The 18001-nt window shown below is 38.2% G+C and overlaps 1 protein-coding gene across 1 annotated transcript in view; it reads left to right on the forward strand.

Moving 5' to 3' along the window:
• The window catches only part of MALRD1 (MAM and LDL receptor class A domain containing 1), a 282296-nt gene that overhangs the window by 144895 nt on the left and 119400 nt on the right, over nt 1-18001 (forward strand). The window lies entirely within an intron of this gene.

The following is an 18001-nucleotide window of genomic DNA, read 5'->3' on the forward strand; positions in this document are numbered from 1 at the left end:
ATTTTATTCACTATGTGGGATTACCAAAAAATTACAAAGAAAAAACTAGTTTTTCAGTTACAAGTGAAAACTGATATATTCCTTGAAAACTGGCTGTTCCATTTGTTGTTTGTTAAGAAGGATTAAATGCTGGGAAAAGCAAGTTTTAAATCATAATATGATTCTGAGTAAAATCTAGAAAATAATAGCAGTGTAGCAAAAGCATGTATTTCACCTCCCTGTGTATGCTATGCATTTTAATGCCATTGGGCATTTTAATGGTGTTCCAACACAATGACCAAATACACCACTTCTAGATGTAGTAGAAAACTTTGCAAATGAGAGTTTGTGTATTGTGCTTCCCTGAATCTGTGCAGGGAGTTCTGACTATTCAAGTGTAAGTCATCGTGCAATTTATTTGCCACATCTGTTAAATTCTTTTCAATATCTAGTAAAATCTTGGGATAGAAATTATTTAATGAACTGCATTAATGTTTCTGTTTTATTTCCAGTTCACATGTTGAGTGACTGAACTTTAATGATAAATCATATTTTGAACTTGCAAATAAATTGCTAAAAATTGTTTCTCAAATGTTCTGGATATTATAAGAGTAATTCAGAAGCCTGGAAAATAAAAGGCTTCAGTAGTCTTTAACATCTAAAGCCACAATCTCAGCTAAGTCTTTCTGTGGTGTAAAAACAATGAGCCCTTTGACAGCTGTTAGGAGATTTTTTCATGGATTAGTCCAAACACCTACAAATGACAACAGGCCACTCATCAAGTAGTTGTATAGTCAATTAGATTTATATATACAGCTATTTTTCCTAGAAAAGCTCAAATCCATAAAGGAGGCAAGTAGATAAAAAAATAATTGTTTAAAATAACTTTTCTTTGGTAATGTACTTAAAAATTTTAACAAAAATAGATCCTGTTACTTACAATTAATAAGGTGCAAAAATAAACATTTATTTTAAGTCAAAGTTCAAATTATGTTTAAATATTTATCTTGTAGCACCCAAATATTATAAGTATGACTTTTTTTAGGATTGCTTTATTTTAATTGTAATCTAACTTGCAAGTTAACTTTGGTGGAAAATAATAAGCAGCTGCATTAGGGATGTGTGAGTAGTTTGCACTTAAATTACCACTGTTGATTGTGTACAGTAATTGTCACATTAAGTATGTTGCAACATGGACAGGTGCCTTAAAAATGGAAAAATAATTATATCATTTCATTACATGCTGTGAAATTAATAATGCACAATCAGATACTTCTGTTAAAACAGGAGACAAAAAAAAGTTAAATAAAAGAAAAACAAACCATACCACATAAAACCAGTTTAAAAGGGACTTTTATTCTCTGTTGGGATATTGTCTCTAAAGAGTTCAACTCCAATAAGTTAAAATTCTAGATTTTTTTTCCACCTTCATGATGAACAAAGGGATTTAATGTTTTTAATATTTTTTTCAAAATTGACCTGAATAGAGGTTTACTAGATAGTTATCCCTGTTGATAAGAGCTTGAAGAGATTCCTTTCTACTGTACTTTTAATATTTGTTTGAAATACAATGTTCAAGTGTATGACTTTTGAGGAATTTTCTAGGTCACGATCAGTAATATTTCCTCTGATTAGGTTTTGGGAATATTCTTTATGTTTTCTCTTTCTTTTATTCTTATTACAATGAGACACTGCCCTCATCTTATTTTCACCTAATTTTACTACCCTAATATACTTTCCAGACATTATTTTCATCTTATTTTTAAATGGATGTCTCCAGGGAGCTTAAAGAGATTTTTTAAAGGCAGTGTAAATAGAGGACATTTGAGAAATGACTCAGGTTTTATTATGAGGACAGGAATTCTACATGGAGATAGGAAAAAATATTCTCACTATTGTACCTGGGATTGTTTTGCAGATCAGCCTAGTTTACCTGTTATGTTGCTTATAAGGATTTGTAAGTCAAATAAGCTTGTATTTAGCAATGTCTGAGTGCATAAAATCTAATTAAATGACACATAGTGATGGAAAGTCATACTGAAGCTTCTCTTACTAGTTCAAACTGCAATACAAATATATTACCATCCAGTTTGAGTATTTCTTGATTTAACATTAAGTTTATGTCAGTGAAAGCAAATCATAAATTGTGATTAGTTGAAAAGGTAAGGAAGAGGAGATGATCTGAGAAAGAATTTACCATCTCAAGTTTGACAACTTAGCAAACTGTCTCTAGCTGAAGTCATCACATCCATTAAAAGTTGAACTGAGAGTGAATACCATACACACCAGTGGCACAGTAATGAACCATACGATGAGGAAATACTGTATGGATGCAGGATGAGAAGACATTTCTTCTCCTCCTGAATATCACAGTGGAAGAAAAATGGCAATCAAGAGTAAAAAGCCACTTTTTAAAAATCATAATTTATGGTCTATATCGGTGTCTTCTCTTAATATTCACATTTTTTCCACATTCAGGAAGTTTAAGAATATTATCTGTCATAGATACAACGAATTATGATACAACCAATCGAACTTGCAGAGTCATAAAAGGGATTCTACAGCCAAGCATGAACTTTTCTGTTAAGGTCTGCATTTAGAGAAAACCTAAGGGAATTTCCCTGCAGTTACTGGGTTTTTCTCTCCTCAGATTGTACTACATATTCTTTGTATAAACTTCTCTGTATATGGAATAATAATCCAACCAAAATGGTAGGCCATTGAACTAGTGGCGAAGATACAGTATTCTTCAGATCAACCCTCCCCACATTTATGCAGGTGAAAGATGTTGATACTACAGCTGTTCATGGAGACTGCAATATCCAACTCATCATCCATCTAAACTGAAATTACAGACTCTTTAATAGCAATGCAGAAGCTCACGGAACAAACAGAATATTACCAGAAGAGATCTGATTATAACTAGTCAAAAGTCTGCTACTGCAGTGAGATTTTGAGATAATTCTAATCTTCGCTGTGGCAGCTCTAGGAGAACACAATCCATTGCAGCTAAGGTGAAGCATATTCACTATGCCTGTTTTAGTGGTGGTGGTGGCGTTCCTCATTGGCACTCAATACTGATTTATTTTGTGAGTCAGAAGAAGCAGTGTTATTTTTAAACATGCTTATAAAGAGGCAAGCAAAAATTCTTAGGTGAAAGAAATCAGATAGTTTATTATTCTGCTGATCTGAACGTAAGTTTCCTACTGCTGCCTAAGCTGTTTCTGTGATAAAAAAGTTGGGTATCACAGTGGGAAAGGAACAGCAATCAAAGGATAAAACCATTTGTTGAAGATAATTTTTGTGGGGTCAACGTTGATTGTTCTGCATATAGACATTGTCATTAGAAGAGATTATTTAGGATTTAATACAGTTAGGGTGGGCCTCTTTCAAGGATTTGAAACAAGCCTTTGAAAAGAAATTTGCAGATGTATGAGGAAGGTGAAACCTGCCATTAGTAACTACCTCCACTGACTGTGACAAGGCCAGTATATACAGGATCTCATTAGGAAGTTCCAGTGGACCTTACTCAGACATTTAATTAATTCCATCCTGTTACAAATGAGCAAAGATAATGATATTCAGGAGGACAAGAAGCCCTGGCACGCTGATGACAAGCAAAATGGAGCCCCACTGCTACTGCCTCAGCACCAGACTCACCTGGCCAGGGCAAGGGGCAGCTGGAGCCAGCCACCAGCATCGCCCAGCTGCTCAGGGCTGCTGCAGCACAAAACCTGTCGCCTGGCTGCTGTGGCATCTCAGCCAAAGCTGGCAGCTGTCACGGCTGTTGGCTTGATATCACTATTGGTTTTAGCTAGCCTGAGGTAGAGAGGAGAGGTGCCACAGCTCAGGTATAGGTGACTCATGGTGTTTTTTGTAATTCCCTGGTTATTTTTAGTGGAGCGAGCAGGCTACTGTCCTGAGCTGTCAGCAGGAGTACCTGCAGTGGAGATGCTGCAGATGCCAACTAATATCTTCCGGACATTTGTATTTCCAATTTCAAAGCAAATTATCTGACTCCCATGCAGCTAGAGGAAGAAACTTTAAATTTACAAAGACTTGCTTGAATGTCTTACTTAAGAGTCTGCTGAATTTCAAAGCATGCTCCAAAAAATATAGAAAACGTAAATTTTTCACTTGCCCTCTTAAGACATACTAAGCCTTTTGGAGAAATTCTTTAAATCTAATGCAGAAGTGTAAAGTTTTCTAGTATTTGTATATGGGTGAAATAGAAATATAAACTAGCTCTATATTCAGTGGATTACATTTATCTTTTTGTTTTCCTTTGAATCCTAGTATTTATTATTATTATTATTATTATTCCAAATAGTTTTCCTTTATTAAATTCAGAAAAATACACATTCAGGAGAATTTGGTTCCACATTACCACAGGGGTAATGGCCTTTATTTAATGAGTATTTATAGCTCTCAAAAGGGACATGGTTTTAAAATTTTACTCCCATAGTTGACCTGTGAACTGCTATTAAAAGATGTATTTGAGTCAATGAAATGACTGAGTGAGAGTAAAGGAGTATTACATAAGTCCCAGGAGCATTAAAGAAATCAGTGGGGATACTGTGAAATACAGTACTAGTCAGGAAAGAAAGGAAGATTAACTTTTATGGCAGCCTTGCTTCCCAGAGCAAGATAATTTGTATTTATATTTCCTGAACTGAATGCAGAACATGAGACAGCACTTTCCTATTTTTTGACATTGTTTCAAACAGGGTTGTTGCAGGTCTGATTTTGACCCCATGACATAAAGCATATCTCCAAGTAAACTGAGACTGAGACAATGATTAAATAGAAATAAGTCAGTTTTCAGTGGAAGCATCATTTCTCAGAAGATGTTTACATAAAGGGGACAAAATAAATATGCTGTAGATAAGGGAAGACACCATTCAGTGCATTTTATTTTCTCAGATGAGTACATTAGGAAGTTATTTCAGTCTTCTTAACTGTAAGTTATTGGAAGAATTTAATTTGTTGTATTTTATACTGCAACCAGATTTAAACATTCATTCCAGAGACTTGGTGAGCTGGAATAATACGTTTGGACACTCTCTGAAGGAAAAAAATTATATTTGGAAGAATGGTTAAAGAATCACCCTTGTTTTTTTGAATCTTGCTCATGAAGAGGTTCATCAGAGGGTTTATAATTTAAAATCATCGTGTTTCTAGAAACACATATAAGATAAATTGTTTGTACGTGATTTATTAAGCATTTTTTAATTTAAATTCTTTGAGAACTTGACCTTTTTCTCCCTTGGGAGATGAGGACAATGAGCAGAAAAGGATCAGTGTGACTAAAGCCAAGACAGTGCCTGGTTAGAAAACTGAGGAGGTTGAAAGATTCATATAGCAGGATGCATACTGAATTGCTGAAGCAACACGGTATCGTAACTTTGCACCTGGAATCACAAGCCCTGCCTCTCAGGGCTAATACCACTAACCTTTTTTCTATCTCAGCACATCACCATGTTGCACAATGTGACATAGATGAAAAATGCACTTTCGGTCTCCTCTGCACTGCACAATTCTCCAGTGTTGTTTCACTGAACTCATTCCCCAAATGAGAGGTCTCTTGGAGTGATTTAGATTATTGATTTGTCTTCTCATAATCTCACAGAATGACTGTGGTTGCATCACTGTTTGTTAGTATATGAGGCTTTGAGGCATATCCGGGATCTTTGCAGGTCAGACTTATTTTTCTCTTTTCTAGCACATTTCGGGGCAGACATTCAACAGTGAAAGTTGTGATATAAGTGTGTCTCAGGGCAGAGTTCTTTTAAGGATCATAGAGCTTCTGTTTAATGATTTTTACTGAAGCAACAGACATCAAAATCAAGTCTTTTTTATATAGCAGCTGTGAAACAGACATTTTTATGAAGACAAAAGGGCTTTGTCTAAATGATAGAGGTGTAGCCTTGAGCTTTGAGCATTTTTGTTAGTTTTTCATATCTCTTTGTCTAAATAGATACATTCAGAAATTTAATTAATGTATTTTTTTGAAAAGAAAATAAATAATGAAGCCTGTAACCTGGTGCCTGCTGATACCTTTTAGAAAGCATATAGCATTGATCAGACCAAGACAGTATCTAATTTTCCTGATCAACAACTCCACTTGGAAAAAACACACTGATCATTTCTAGGAGTTCCATTTAGCTTCAGAGAAGGTGGAAGATCTTTTTTTTTTTTCCCCCTTTTCCTTTCTTATCTTTTTTTTTACACACCAAGACCCCTTGGTCTCCCACTGAGAAAAGTATCTTCCATTTGTCAAAGACAAACTGAACTAAGCAGATATTATACTAGCAAAACTTCAGCAAGCACCAATGTAGCACTAGCACTCATTGTATAACATTAATTTGTTTCCAGTTTTATCCTCCTTTAATGCAGCTTTTATTTTTAATTCACAGTTCATTTTTAGTGTCTTGGAGATGTACTCGTTTCTGGTAGTCTTTGATCTTTACTGGCTTGCAGCATCAAAGCTGTAGTGTGCTTAAAAATCAATAAAGGGTCTTAACATGAAGAATCTAATTTTTATGTTTCCAGAATCTGGGGGGGGGTTGGCTCTCAGCTTTGAATCCACAGTAGCTTCAGAAAAAGGAGTTGTTTCTGTATTTGCTGTGAATTATTTCACAAAGATGGAAGTATTTGATTCCAATTCATTTCATGCAAGTCAGACTGGGTATTTTTTAATACCTGTATTTATGACTGCAATAATCTCTTAAGTGTATTTGTTTGTAGGTTGACTGCATTGCATTAGGTAATGGTGAATCAAATGAAAGATGAAAGGCTGCTTTAAGTAGAATTGTCTTGTCATTGCATGCACTGACATCCAACATGGTAGCAGAAAGCAGAAAGTTTGCGTCAGACCGATAGTGTCAATACAATGGTAGCTTTGAAAGACTTCAGTTCATTCCACTAACTAACTTACCATGGAGACAAATCTTTACATAACCTGGTAACTTCATGTTGCTTGCCTATGAGAGGGTCATTGCAGCTTAGAGGTGAATTGCCTGCAGACTCATGGAAACCTCATAGTCCATTCATAGAAGTTTCTTACCTGGGTTTTTAGACTCTTAATTCTTTCAACAGGCCTTTATGTTCAGCCACACACCTCAGGTTGTCCAGCTACGCTCAGCTCTTCCCACCCTACCTCATTGGTTTTGTAACTTGTTCCTGCAGTCTTTGCCAGGCCATATCTGCAAAATTAAAAGAAAATAAGGAGCCCATATAAGGAATTTTAGTACTACTCCTAAGACTGAAGAAACCATGTTGATGTGATTTTATATTTGAATTAATGAGGTAATGAGAGATGATACTGTAGTGCTACTAAAATCAGGAATTAAGACAATCAATTGCATTAAGTTGCTGGAATACATGGGTGTAATTGTATGGTCTGTAGAGTATATTGGATTTTGCCTTTAGCAGGAGCACTAAAAGAAGGAAAAGACCACTAAAATTTGTGTTTCTTATCTCCCACGCATCAGTTTAGTTGATGTTCTTAATCTATCTGTGATAATTTTTCTGTAGCTCTAGGAGATTTAGATGACATGGAAAGTTTTCAAAGGCTAATGCAAATGAAAAAAAAACCAACAAACAACCCAACTTTTATTATAAAAATGGATCTTTTGGAATTAACAGATAAAGTCAATTATTTAATCTTAGATTGGGTCTGGCTGAGCCCTACAGCAGCTCTCACAGTGCTGTGCTTGTTTTGGTAGCCGGAGAGGCGGCAATAACGCACCAGTGTTTTGACTTCTGCTGGGCAGTAATGGCACAGCACCAAGGCTGTCTCTCCAACATTCTCCCTGCCCTCTCACCAGTAGGCTGGGGTTGGGCAAGATCTGGAGAGGGGACATAGCCAGGACAACTGATCCAAAGTGACCGGTGGGATATTCCATACCATATGACATCTGCTTAGATATAAAAGCTAAGAGAAATGAGGAGGAAGGGGGAGCATTTGCTATTTATTACACTTGTCTTCTGGAGCAACCACCTACATGTACTGAAGCTCTGCTTCCCGGGAAGTGGCCAATCATTGCCTGCTAATGAGAAGTAGAGAATAATGTCTTTTGTTTTCCTTCGTTTCCACATGTACAGCTTTTGCTGTTGCTTCATTAAACTGCCTTTATCTTGACCCACAAGTTGTGGGGTTTTTTTTCAACTTATTTTCTCCCTGCCCTGCTCTGCTGAGGAGTGGAGTGATAGAGCAGCTTGTGGGACCTGGCATCCAGCCAAGGCCAACCCACCACAAATCTTTAGTTGTGATGCTGGGCTCTAATGTGGACCAGGAGTAACTAGGTGTGGTCAAAATATGAGGATTTTCTTAGAAGAACTGCGGTCTTGTTTTCTAAAGAGAGTGAGGACACAAAAAAATCCCCACAACCTACCAAACAAACAAAAAAAACCCAACCAAACAAACCAACCTTGAGACTATATCTATCAAAAAATCATGTGGATGCTTTTCAGATTTTCATAATAAATGAAAACTATAAGACCAATTTTTTTTTGCTTAAATTTCAAATCATAAAAGTGAAAAAAAATAAAATTCTTAGAATGGGAAACTTGCTATGAAAATTTTGTTTCTTGGACAGAAGTCACTGAATAAAAATGCAGTGAAATATTTTAACTAGTTTTAATTCTAACACTCATAATAACAGGAAGACAATCAAAAGCGTGGAGAATAAAAGAGTAAAAATAACCTTATTTTTATTTCCTTGCAAAATCATCTGTTTTCTATAAACCGCTAAATGTCACCATTCATTTCTCATTATAATGGCAGGGGAAAGTTTGGTACCACAGGTGCCATTTTATGATTAATAATTATGAGCATTTTTTGGATGTCAATTGTTCTTCTCATTGACATCTAAGAAGAGACAGCTGTTGTAGAAAGGTTGTATGAAACCACAGTGGAAACACGTTAATGCAATTGTACAACACCATTGAACTTATACAGCTAACTTCTCTTTTTTTTGAAAACTGTGTTTTCTTGTTTGAAATTATAGTGAAATGGACCAGGCATTCAGGATTTGGCTGAACCAATAAATCCAGGCATTTGAAGCATCTTTCAGCTTTTAAATAATTTGCTTAGTCTTGTTTTCTGTACATTTATACCATCTAATTTAGGTGGCTAAAAATATTACTTGTTCTATTAAGTGTTGGTATGATAGCTACTCTACTATTTATCCAATGAAAATCTGCAGCCTGTATTTAGGTGTTATTTGGTCTTCCCCTCAGCTGCTCACTGTTGCCTGCCACTCCTTCCACTGAATAGCGCAACTTGGTATCTTACTGTTTTCTAGTTTAATTTGGTTTGATCTGTATGGGAGAAAAGGGTCTTTAAATAAGAGTTTCCAATGTAATCCAGAAGAGACAGTATTGAAATTTTGACACATGAACCATCTAATTCATTTCATTGATCAGCGAACAGAAGAAGACTCTCATTATTTATGACATGGAAATGCTCATTAGATTTGAAGGATTCTGCTATGCATTACATTATTCTGAGCATTTTGACAGTGTGATTCAGTTCAGCATTGTGTTCAATGGAGTTCAGAGGGACTATGTTACCAAAAAGTTTATCAGCAGTCACAACGTTATTTAGGTGGATTTCCATCCGTTTAGCACTTCATATACCAGCTGTGTTCGTAAGTGTTACAAAAGGAATGAGAGGGGTTTTTTTTTCCAGCCTACCCGTGCAAAGAGTGTGTGGGCTATGGAAAGGAATTAACAACTAATGATGATCCCCCCAACTCACTAGCCGCACATTTTTAACCTTAGATTTTGCCTTAATCAATAGTATAGTCCATTTAAATTAGCATACCTGGAATTCAATCTCTGTACAGTCTTTATGCAGTTTTCTCCTTCCAAGTGGTGCTGAGATTTATTGAACAGAGAAGTGAAGTGTTTCTTCGGGTGTGACTTGAAATCTCTTGATAACAGTGATGCAGTAAGATAAGACTGTTCTCTTAAAGAGAACAACTGACTTGAAAATACCGATCTTAAAGAGTTAAGTCTTTCAGCTTGGAAAGGAAATGTTACTGTGTGTAGCTGAAGAACCTGAGTGGTCTTGTGTATAGTATCCAAATAATAGTATCCAAAGAAGTTGTGGTCAGCTGAGGAAGAAAGGTATAGGAGACCATGTAGCAAGGCAAAAGAAGGCACATCATAATAAATGTTACTTAAAATACCTTAAAGCATACTATCTAGTTCATACTTTCTGTGTATGCCAATCTAAAGGCTACAGATCTTACAGTGGCACATATAGGATGCCATTGCTATAGAAACTTCCTAGACTTCATCTTAAAATATCCCTTTCACTACAGACATGATGAGACTGAATTTCTGCTATAGGAGGGGTGGGGAAGATATGTTCTGCCACAGATCTCTTAGAGTTCTCTCAGTTGTTTGGTCACTAAGTGATTATATTTTTCCTTTGATTTGCCTTTTTAAATATTACAATGTCTCCTTGGTTCACACAAAAAGATTCATATTCTTCTGATAATCAGGCCTATGCTTATTTGCTCTAGGGAATAAATCCATTTAGAAAACACAGACATAACTTCTACACTGCCTGTGAAATCTAGAGAAAAACTGAAGTGGAAATGGGAAATTGAGGTTATTACACCTGCTGAAACTATAAAGCAGAAGTGGACTATGTAAGAGTTGCTGCACTAGGAATAAATGGAAGGTTATCTGAGAGATTTTCACTGAAAACCAAAAAATTAATGGAAGAGAAAAAATGCCAGTGACTTTCCTGTTAAACCTTAGTTTTATATGTATTTGTTTGACAGGTTGCAAATTATTGCAAATTATTACAAATTCTCTTTTACGTATTTGAAGTGTGGCTGCTGTTTGTTCTCATGGTTTTCAGACCTATCATTTTGCCTTAATGTAGGCAAATTATTTCTATGTTACCACAGGAAAGATATCTTAGAAAGAGATCTCTGCGCTTGCTCCAGCATGTAGATTTCTTTTCGAAGAAACATGTTAAGATCACAAGACCTGTCATTAAATTGTCATTTGTCCCAATGTGGATGACATTCCTGTTACTTAAAGTCACAGATGCTTCCAGCGGAGCCACTGCGGTGGTCACCCTAGCCTCTTGTTGACGGTGGGGTTTTACTCACTATGTCAATGGAAGCCTTGAATATGATTTATCTCATTCTAAAGAAAGCATCTGTAAGAGGAAAGGTGGCTGTTGCTTTCCATATAGCTCCCGGTAGGCATGTAACTGTATGTAGTAACATTTACTTGGCAATATTGGGTACATTCAGTAATGTCACTGGATAAATATTTGAATTTGGATATTTTGGTAAATATTTTTGGATATTTACATACATATTTAATATCTGTGCTGGCAATGCAAACACCAAGTTCTCATGAGTCTGTTTGCAGATTCTTATCTTCTACTTCCCTATCTTACTGAAGGGAATCTTACCGAGGTGTTTTAATATAATAAGATCTGTCAGTTATGAGAGCCCTCAATTTGTAGAGAATATTTTGATATGTATTGTGTATTTCATAACTACAAATGAAAAATTTAAATCAGTATCTGGTTCCTTGGCATTCTCTAAGAAATAAATAATTGTATCCATTGGATATTATAGAGACAGGACTTGAGAATTCTTCTTAAAGATGTCTCTTTGCTCAGGATCAAGTCAGTGAAGCTTAAAAATACCTAATCGATCTTTGACTGTATAAAGAACTTCCTATTTTTTTCAGCCTTAGTGTTTTGAGTTCTCTGAATCTGTCCAGTTTTTCTAATATCCCAGAGGACCTGTTCTATATTTCTACAAGCCCAAAAGCTACAATCTAATTGAAAAGAACATTCTATTAGAATACAAATAGGCTGTAAAAGTAAATGTCACAAAGAAAGAATTACAGTTATATCCCAGTGAACCTCTCACTACATCGAAGTAGGGATGACACCTGACTGACAGTAATCACTCCTTTATGCATCTGAAAAAGCATAAGATACTCTTCAATGATTAATAGGGAATATTCATGTCAGTCATTGTCCTGCAGACTTGTCACTTCGAAGAAGTGACAGATGAAATATTTAGTAAAACCTTGGAAGTTTAAATGTCACTGTGCAAGAATTAAGAATTGCTATTGTTAGTCTTAAGAACTATTACTAGTCTTACAATTTTATCATACTGCCCTAACAGGATCTTACTTTTTTTTTAAAAAAAAAAGTATGTTTACGGCAGATGTATGTATTTGTTTTCTCTTTTTTTTTTTTTTTATTTTTCTCTCAACAGAATCCCTGTAGAGGTATGTTTTCCCAGTCTTTACATTGTTTCATATACAGAATCAAAGTGGTATTTGAGGTAGATTGCTAAATTGAAATACTGAATAAAACAAAGAAAATCTCTGAAAGATTCCAAATGTTTTGTTCAACTGAATTAGCTTTTCCTTGGGGCTTTTAGTTTTCAAGGCAGCTGTAATGGTAATGCTTTAATTCTTCATGAGCAAAACTTCACATTTTGAAGAGCTGAGAGGACTTTTACAGAGACTGATTTCATAATTCCTACCTCATGGGACTGATTTTGTAAACACTGACACTATGAATAGAAAAATGCTTCTGGCTTTAACCACTAACTGTCAAAGTTTCAGAGAAGAAAAGTTAGTCCCACCAGCACAGCATCTGTTTGCCCACTGTGTCACTCAAGCAGGACTTTGATCCATGTGGTTGATTAGAGTAAGGTGCTCCACTTCCGAGCACGTTTCTTGTCCAGGGCTGGCCACATGCAGTAATAAATTTTTCCAAGATAAGATGTGCCAAAGAGTAAGCTAATTTTGGTCCCATTGCCTGAAAAGTTTGAAATTCAATTAAATATTGAGTAAGTGTCCAAACTGGTAGATACTTATCTGAGTCAAGCAATTTATCAATCTTTCCATTTACTTTGTGTTAATAACCAATTCAGTGTGCGAACATCTAGACCAGATTAATTTCTTTCATTTTTGGGAGTGAGAGATATATTTTCTTTCTGTTTCAGTGCCCACAGAGAAAAATGACAAAGTCTCATTTTTTATGCAGCTCATGTATACTTTCTGTCCTAGCTGAAAGTTTTTAAAGACAATGAAAATGTCAAACACCTTTACATCATCTGACTTACTTCAGACAGTGTACATTAATAGATAGGCACAGGCATACATGAAAAGAAAGGTGCTTCACTATCGTCCTAAAAAAACATCCTGGACAAATACACATTGGCAGCATCTGGTGTGATCTGTGGTCCTGAGATGTGAGTTTTGCCCATGTCCCAGTTTCACCATGACTTCCCAAGGCATGCAGGGGGGCTGTGCCAAGCCAGGTCCCTCCCTGGTGGGTGCTCCGAGGTCAGGATGCAAAATGGGTGTCATTACTGCTTCTGCAGTTATTAGAGGTATGCAGCTCCTATTTAGACAAGTTTGTGTTCCTTCTCTCATTCCATACCCCAAGTGATAAAGGATAATATTAAGCAGCACGGGGGAGATGATCTAATGTATGACTCTTAAAGGATAAGGAGTGGTAAGAGTTAGCAACACTATTTTGAAGTTCTTTCATTTTACGCTTAAGATGTATAGAAGATGTGTTAAAGAGTTAAAGCTGCTTAATAAAAAGCTGAAATTTAATATGTGATTTTGCCTCACATCTTCAAATATGATATTCAGAGTATTCTCTGTAGGAGGAAAAACATGACAGATTTGAGGTTATCTCATTTCTGCAAATGTCTTTTCATGATCTTTATTCATAAACTGTTTTTTACATCTCTTACTCTATATGTTCTGCATTTGTTTAGGCAGTCAGTGTAAGTAAAGGTTTGACTTTGGCAGCAGGCTGGCCAGCTTGGTGAGGCAGGCTTTAAACTGAAGGACTTGGGGTAGAGGTGTTCAAAGTGGCGATACTCATGCCATCACATTCAACAGGGAAATAAACCAGGCCAACCAGAGCAGTGATATATGTTCTTTAGCTACTTCCCAAGATGAGTACCAGAAGGTCAGCCTCCTCAAGGATGTGTGTGGTTATGGTTGATCCTCTTGCACACCTGTGTGCTCGATTCCCTCTCTGAATTGCCTGTACATCAATCCACGCAGAATGGGGAATAAACAGGAAGAATTAGAGATCTGTGTGCGGTCACAGGGCCATGATCTCATTGCAATTACAGAAACATGGTAGGATACCTCACATGACTGGAATGCTGTTGTGAATAGCTGAGTACTTTTTAGGAAAGACAGGCCAGCAAGGAGAGGTGGTGGAGTTGGTCTTTATGTGAGGGAGCAACTGGAATGTATTGGGCTCTCCATTGGGTGCATGCAGAACGAGTCAAGAGCTTGTGGGTAAAGATTAAGGGGCAGAGCAACATGGGGGATACTGTTGTGGGTGTTTTCTACAGGCCACCTGATCAGGAAGAGGAAGTCAATGAGACCTTTTACAATTTGAGGTAGCTTCACAGTTACAGGCCCTGATTCTCATGGAGGACTTCAACCTTCCTGATATCTGTTGGAAAGACAACTCAGCTAGCCTCATGCAGTCCAGGAGGTTCCTGCAGAGCATTGTTGATGGGTTCTTGATGCAGGTGGTGGAGGAGACAGTGAAACAAGTTGTGCTTTTAGACTTTGTACTCACAAAAAAAGAAGGACTGGTTGGGGCTGTGAAGTTTGGCGGCAGCCTTGGCTGCAGTGACAATAAGATGGTGGGGTTCAGGATTCTGTATGGAGGAACAATGGCAATGAGTAGGATTGAAACCCTGGGCTTCAGGAGAGCTAAGTTTGACCTCTTCCAGAACCTACGTGAAGGAATCCCATGGGTTAGGACTCTAGAAGGTAGGGGTGTCCAAAAGAGCTGGCTGATATTCAAGCATCACTTCCTCTAATGTCAAGATAAGTACATCCCTATGAGTGAAAAATCAAACGAAGGGGGCAGAAAGCCTGCATGATGGGTAAGGAGCTTCTGTCAGACCTCAAACAGAATAAGGAAGTTTACAGGATTTGGAAAAAGGGACAGGCCACTTGGTAAAATATAGAGATGTTGTCAGAACATACAGCGAGATGACGAGGAAGGCTGAAGTCCATTTGGAATTAAATCTGGTGAGGGACATCAAGGACAAGAGCGGCTTCTTCAAGTGCATTGCCAGGAAAAGAATGATTAGCGAAAATGTGGGCCCACTGCTGAATGAGGTGGATGCCCTGGTGACAAAGTCTATACAGAAGACAGAGTTAGTGAATGCCACCTTTGTTTCAGTCTTCACTGCCAAGGCTGGCCCTCCAGTTTCCCAGACCCTGGAGGCAAGAGAGAAATTCTGGAGAAAGGAAGAATTTCACTTGGTTGAGGAGGATCATTTTAGAGATCACTTAAGCAAACTTGACATTGACAAATCCACGGGTCTCAATGGGATGCAACCCCAAGTGCTGAGGAAGCTGGCAGATGTTATTACTAAGCCACATTCCATCATCTTTGAATGGTCATGGAGGTCACTTTGGAGGAAGTGGACAACCAATGCCACTCCAATCTTCAAAAAGGGCAAGAACGAGGATCCACACAACTACAGGCTGGTCAGCTTCACCTTCATCCCTGGAAAGGTGATGGAACAGCTCATCCTGGAGGTCATCTCTAAGCATGTGGAGGAAAACAATGTTATCAGAAGTAGTCAGCATGGATTCACCGAGGGGAAACCATGCCTGACCAACCTGATAGCCTAATGACTGGCTGAGTAGATGAGGGGAGAGCAGTGGATGTTGTCTACCTTGATCTCAGCAAGGCTTTTGACACATGACATCCCAATACATAAGCTCAGGAAGTGTGGGATGGATGAGTGGACAGTGAGGTAGACTGAGAACTGGCTGAATGGTAGAGCTCAGAGGGCTGTGATCAGCCACACAGAGTCTGGCTGGAGGCCTGTAGCCAGCGGTGTGCCCCACAGGTCAGTACTGGGTCCAGTCCTGTTCAACTTATTCAGCAGGGACCTGGATGAAGGGACAGAGTGTACCCTTGGAAGGTCGCTGATGTTAGAAAGCTGGGAGGAGTGGCTGATGCACCAGGAGGCTGCGCTGCCAGTCAGTGAGACCTGGGCAGGCTGGAGAGTTGGGTGGCAGAGAACTTAATGAAGTTCAACAAGGGCAGGTGTAGGATCCTGCATGTGGGGAGCAGTAACCCCACGCACCAGTGCAGGCTGGGGCTGACCTGCTGGAAGGCAGCTCTGCCAAGAAGGACCTGGGAGTGCTGGAGAACAGCAAGGTGCCCGTGAGCCAGCAGCATGACCTTGTGGCCAAGAAGGCCAATGGTACCCTGGGGGGCATTAAGCAGCAGTGTAGCCAGCAGGTGGAAGGAGATGATCCTTCTCCTCTACTCTGCTCTGGTGAGGCTGCATCTGCAGTATTGTGTCCAGTTCTGAGCTCCCCAGTTGAGGAGAGACAGGGAACCGCTGGAGAGGGTCCAGCAGAGGGCTGTGAAGATGATGAGGGGACTGGAGCATGTCCCTCATGAGGAAAGGCTGAGAGAGCTGGGCCTGTTCAGCCTGCAGAAGAGAAGGCTGAGAGGGGATCCTACTGACACATACAAGTATCTTAAGGGCAGGTGTCTAGAGGACAGGGCCAGGCTCTTTTCAGTGGTGCCCAGTGACAGGACAAGGGGCAACGGGCACAAACTGCAGCGCAGGGAGTTCCACCTGAATGTGAGGAAGCACTTCTTGCCTTTGAGGGTGACAGCACTGGAACAGGCTGCCCAGAGAGGCTGTGGAGTCTCCTTCTCTGGGGACATTGCAAACTTGCCTGGATGTGATCCTTTGCAACCTGGTCTAGGTGAACCTGCTTTAGCAGATCTCCAGAGGTCCCTTCCAACCCTGAGCATTCTGAGATTCTGTGGCTTTTATTTTATAATCCAAGGAATGTAGCATTACAGAACATTTAGCACACTGTCCTTACATTTGGCATTATGGAGGGTTATAGCAGTTGTCCAGAGTCTTCCTAGAATTTTTGCAAGTGTGATTATTTCTCTTGCAAGCTTTGGTTTTCCAGAAAATGACAGTTGTCTCAAGTCTAAGATGGGTACAGTCTGAGGAGACTTGTAAAACATGAGTAAAACAAAGCTGTGACAAGGTCTGAGACAAAATGGAACTAAGCTGCTTGAAATGCTCATGGTCTTAAAAAATGGCTTTGATGCTTATCGTTACTCAGTCTTAGTGGTAGAACGGAAGGGAAAATATGAAAACCAAGCAATCACAATTGTATCCCTTAAGCTACCTAGAAACCAAATTCAAACATAGGTGGATTATACTAGGAAATGAATAAGACATTTTTGCGTTTGAGGAGAAAGCAGGGCTGGAAGGGCTAGGAAATGAAGGCAGGATGAAGTAGTACAACGTACCTAATGAATCCTCTTTTACAAAGAGCAGAAGTTTTATTTCTCTGGTCTAATTGGTAAGGATAGTGTACGGAATGAAAATGTGTTTTAAGAGCCTAAGCACATAAAAGAATATTTGAGGGAAAGACTATCACAGGTATGTAGAAAGATGCAAACAAGAAAGGAAAGAGTTTGCTTGGTTATAAATGAAAGCTGTCTATAATGAAATTTCATAGATTTAATAGTTGTGACAGTATAAATCCAAGTTTTAAGGTGATACTCACAGAATAATTCAAAGAAAACTAGTAAAGTATTCTTGCCTTCCTAGTATACGCTGCTTTTCCAAAATAAGAATTTTAAAAGTATAACTTCAGCTTTGCTAATGAGCAACTTAATTGTTGTGCCTTGAAATGCCTATCTGCTTGAAACAAAATCCTGTCTTCAGATGAATTATCAGTTGTTTTTTATCAGTGCTTTTGAAGCTGGCTTTTCTCAACTCAGCACTTAGAGCAATTAAGAACCAAGAGTCTATTTAGCTCCTACAAGTATTAGAAGTGCTGCATGCATGAGAGGGTGAGCTGTTTATGCCTTCTGATGCTCTGAAGGAATTCACTATGAGATTCCAGAATTCAAAACCTGGTGCATTTTAAAAAAGGAATTTTATCAGTGGTATAAGTTTATTTATTGAGT

This window comes from Falco naumanni, chromosome 4, assembly GCF_017639655.2.
Source record: "Falco naumanni isolate bFalNau1 chromosome 4, bFalNau1.pat, whole genome shotgun sequence".
Lineage (NCBI taxonomy): Eukaryota > Metazoa > Chordata > Aves > Falconiformes > Falconidae > Falco > Falco naumanni.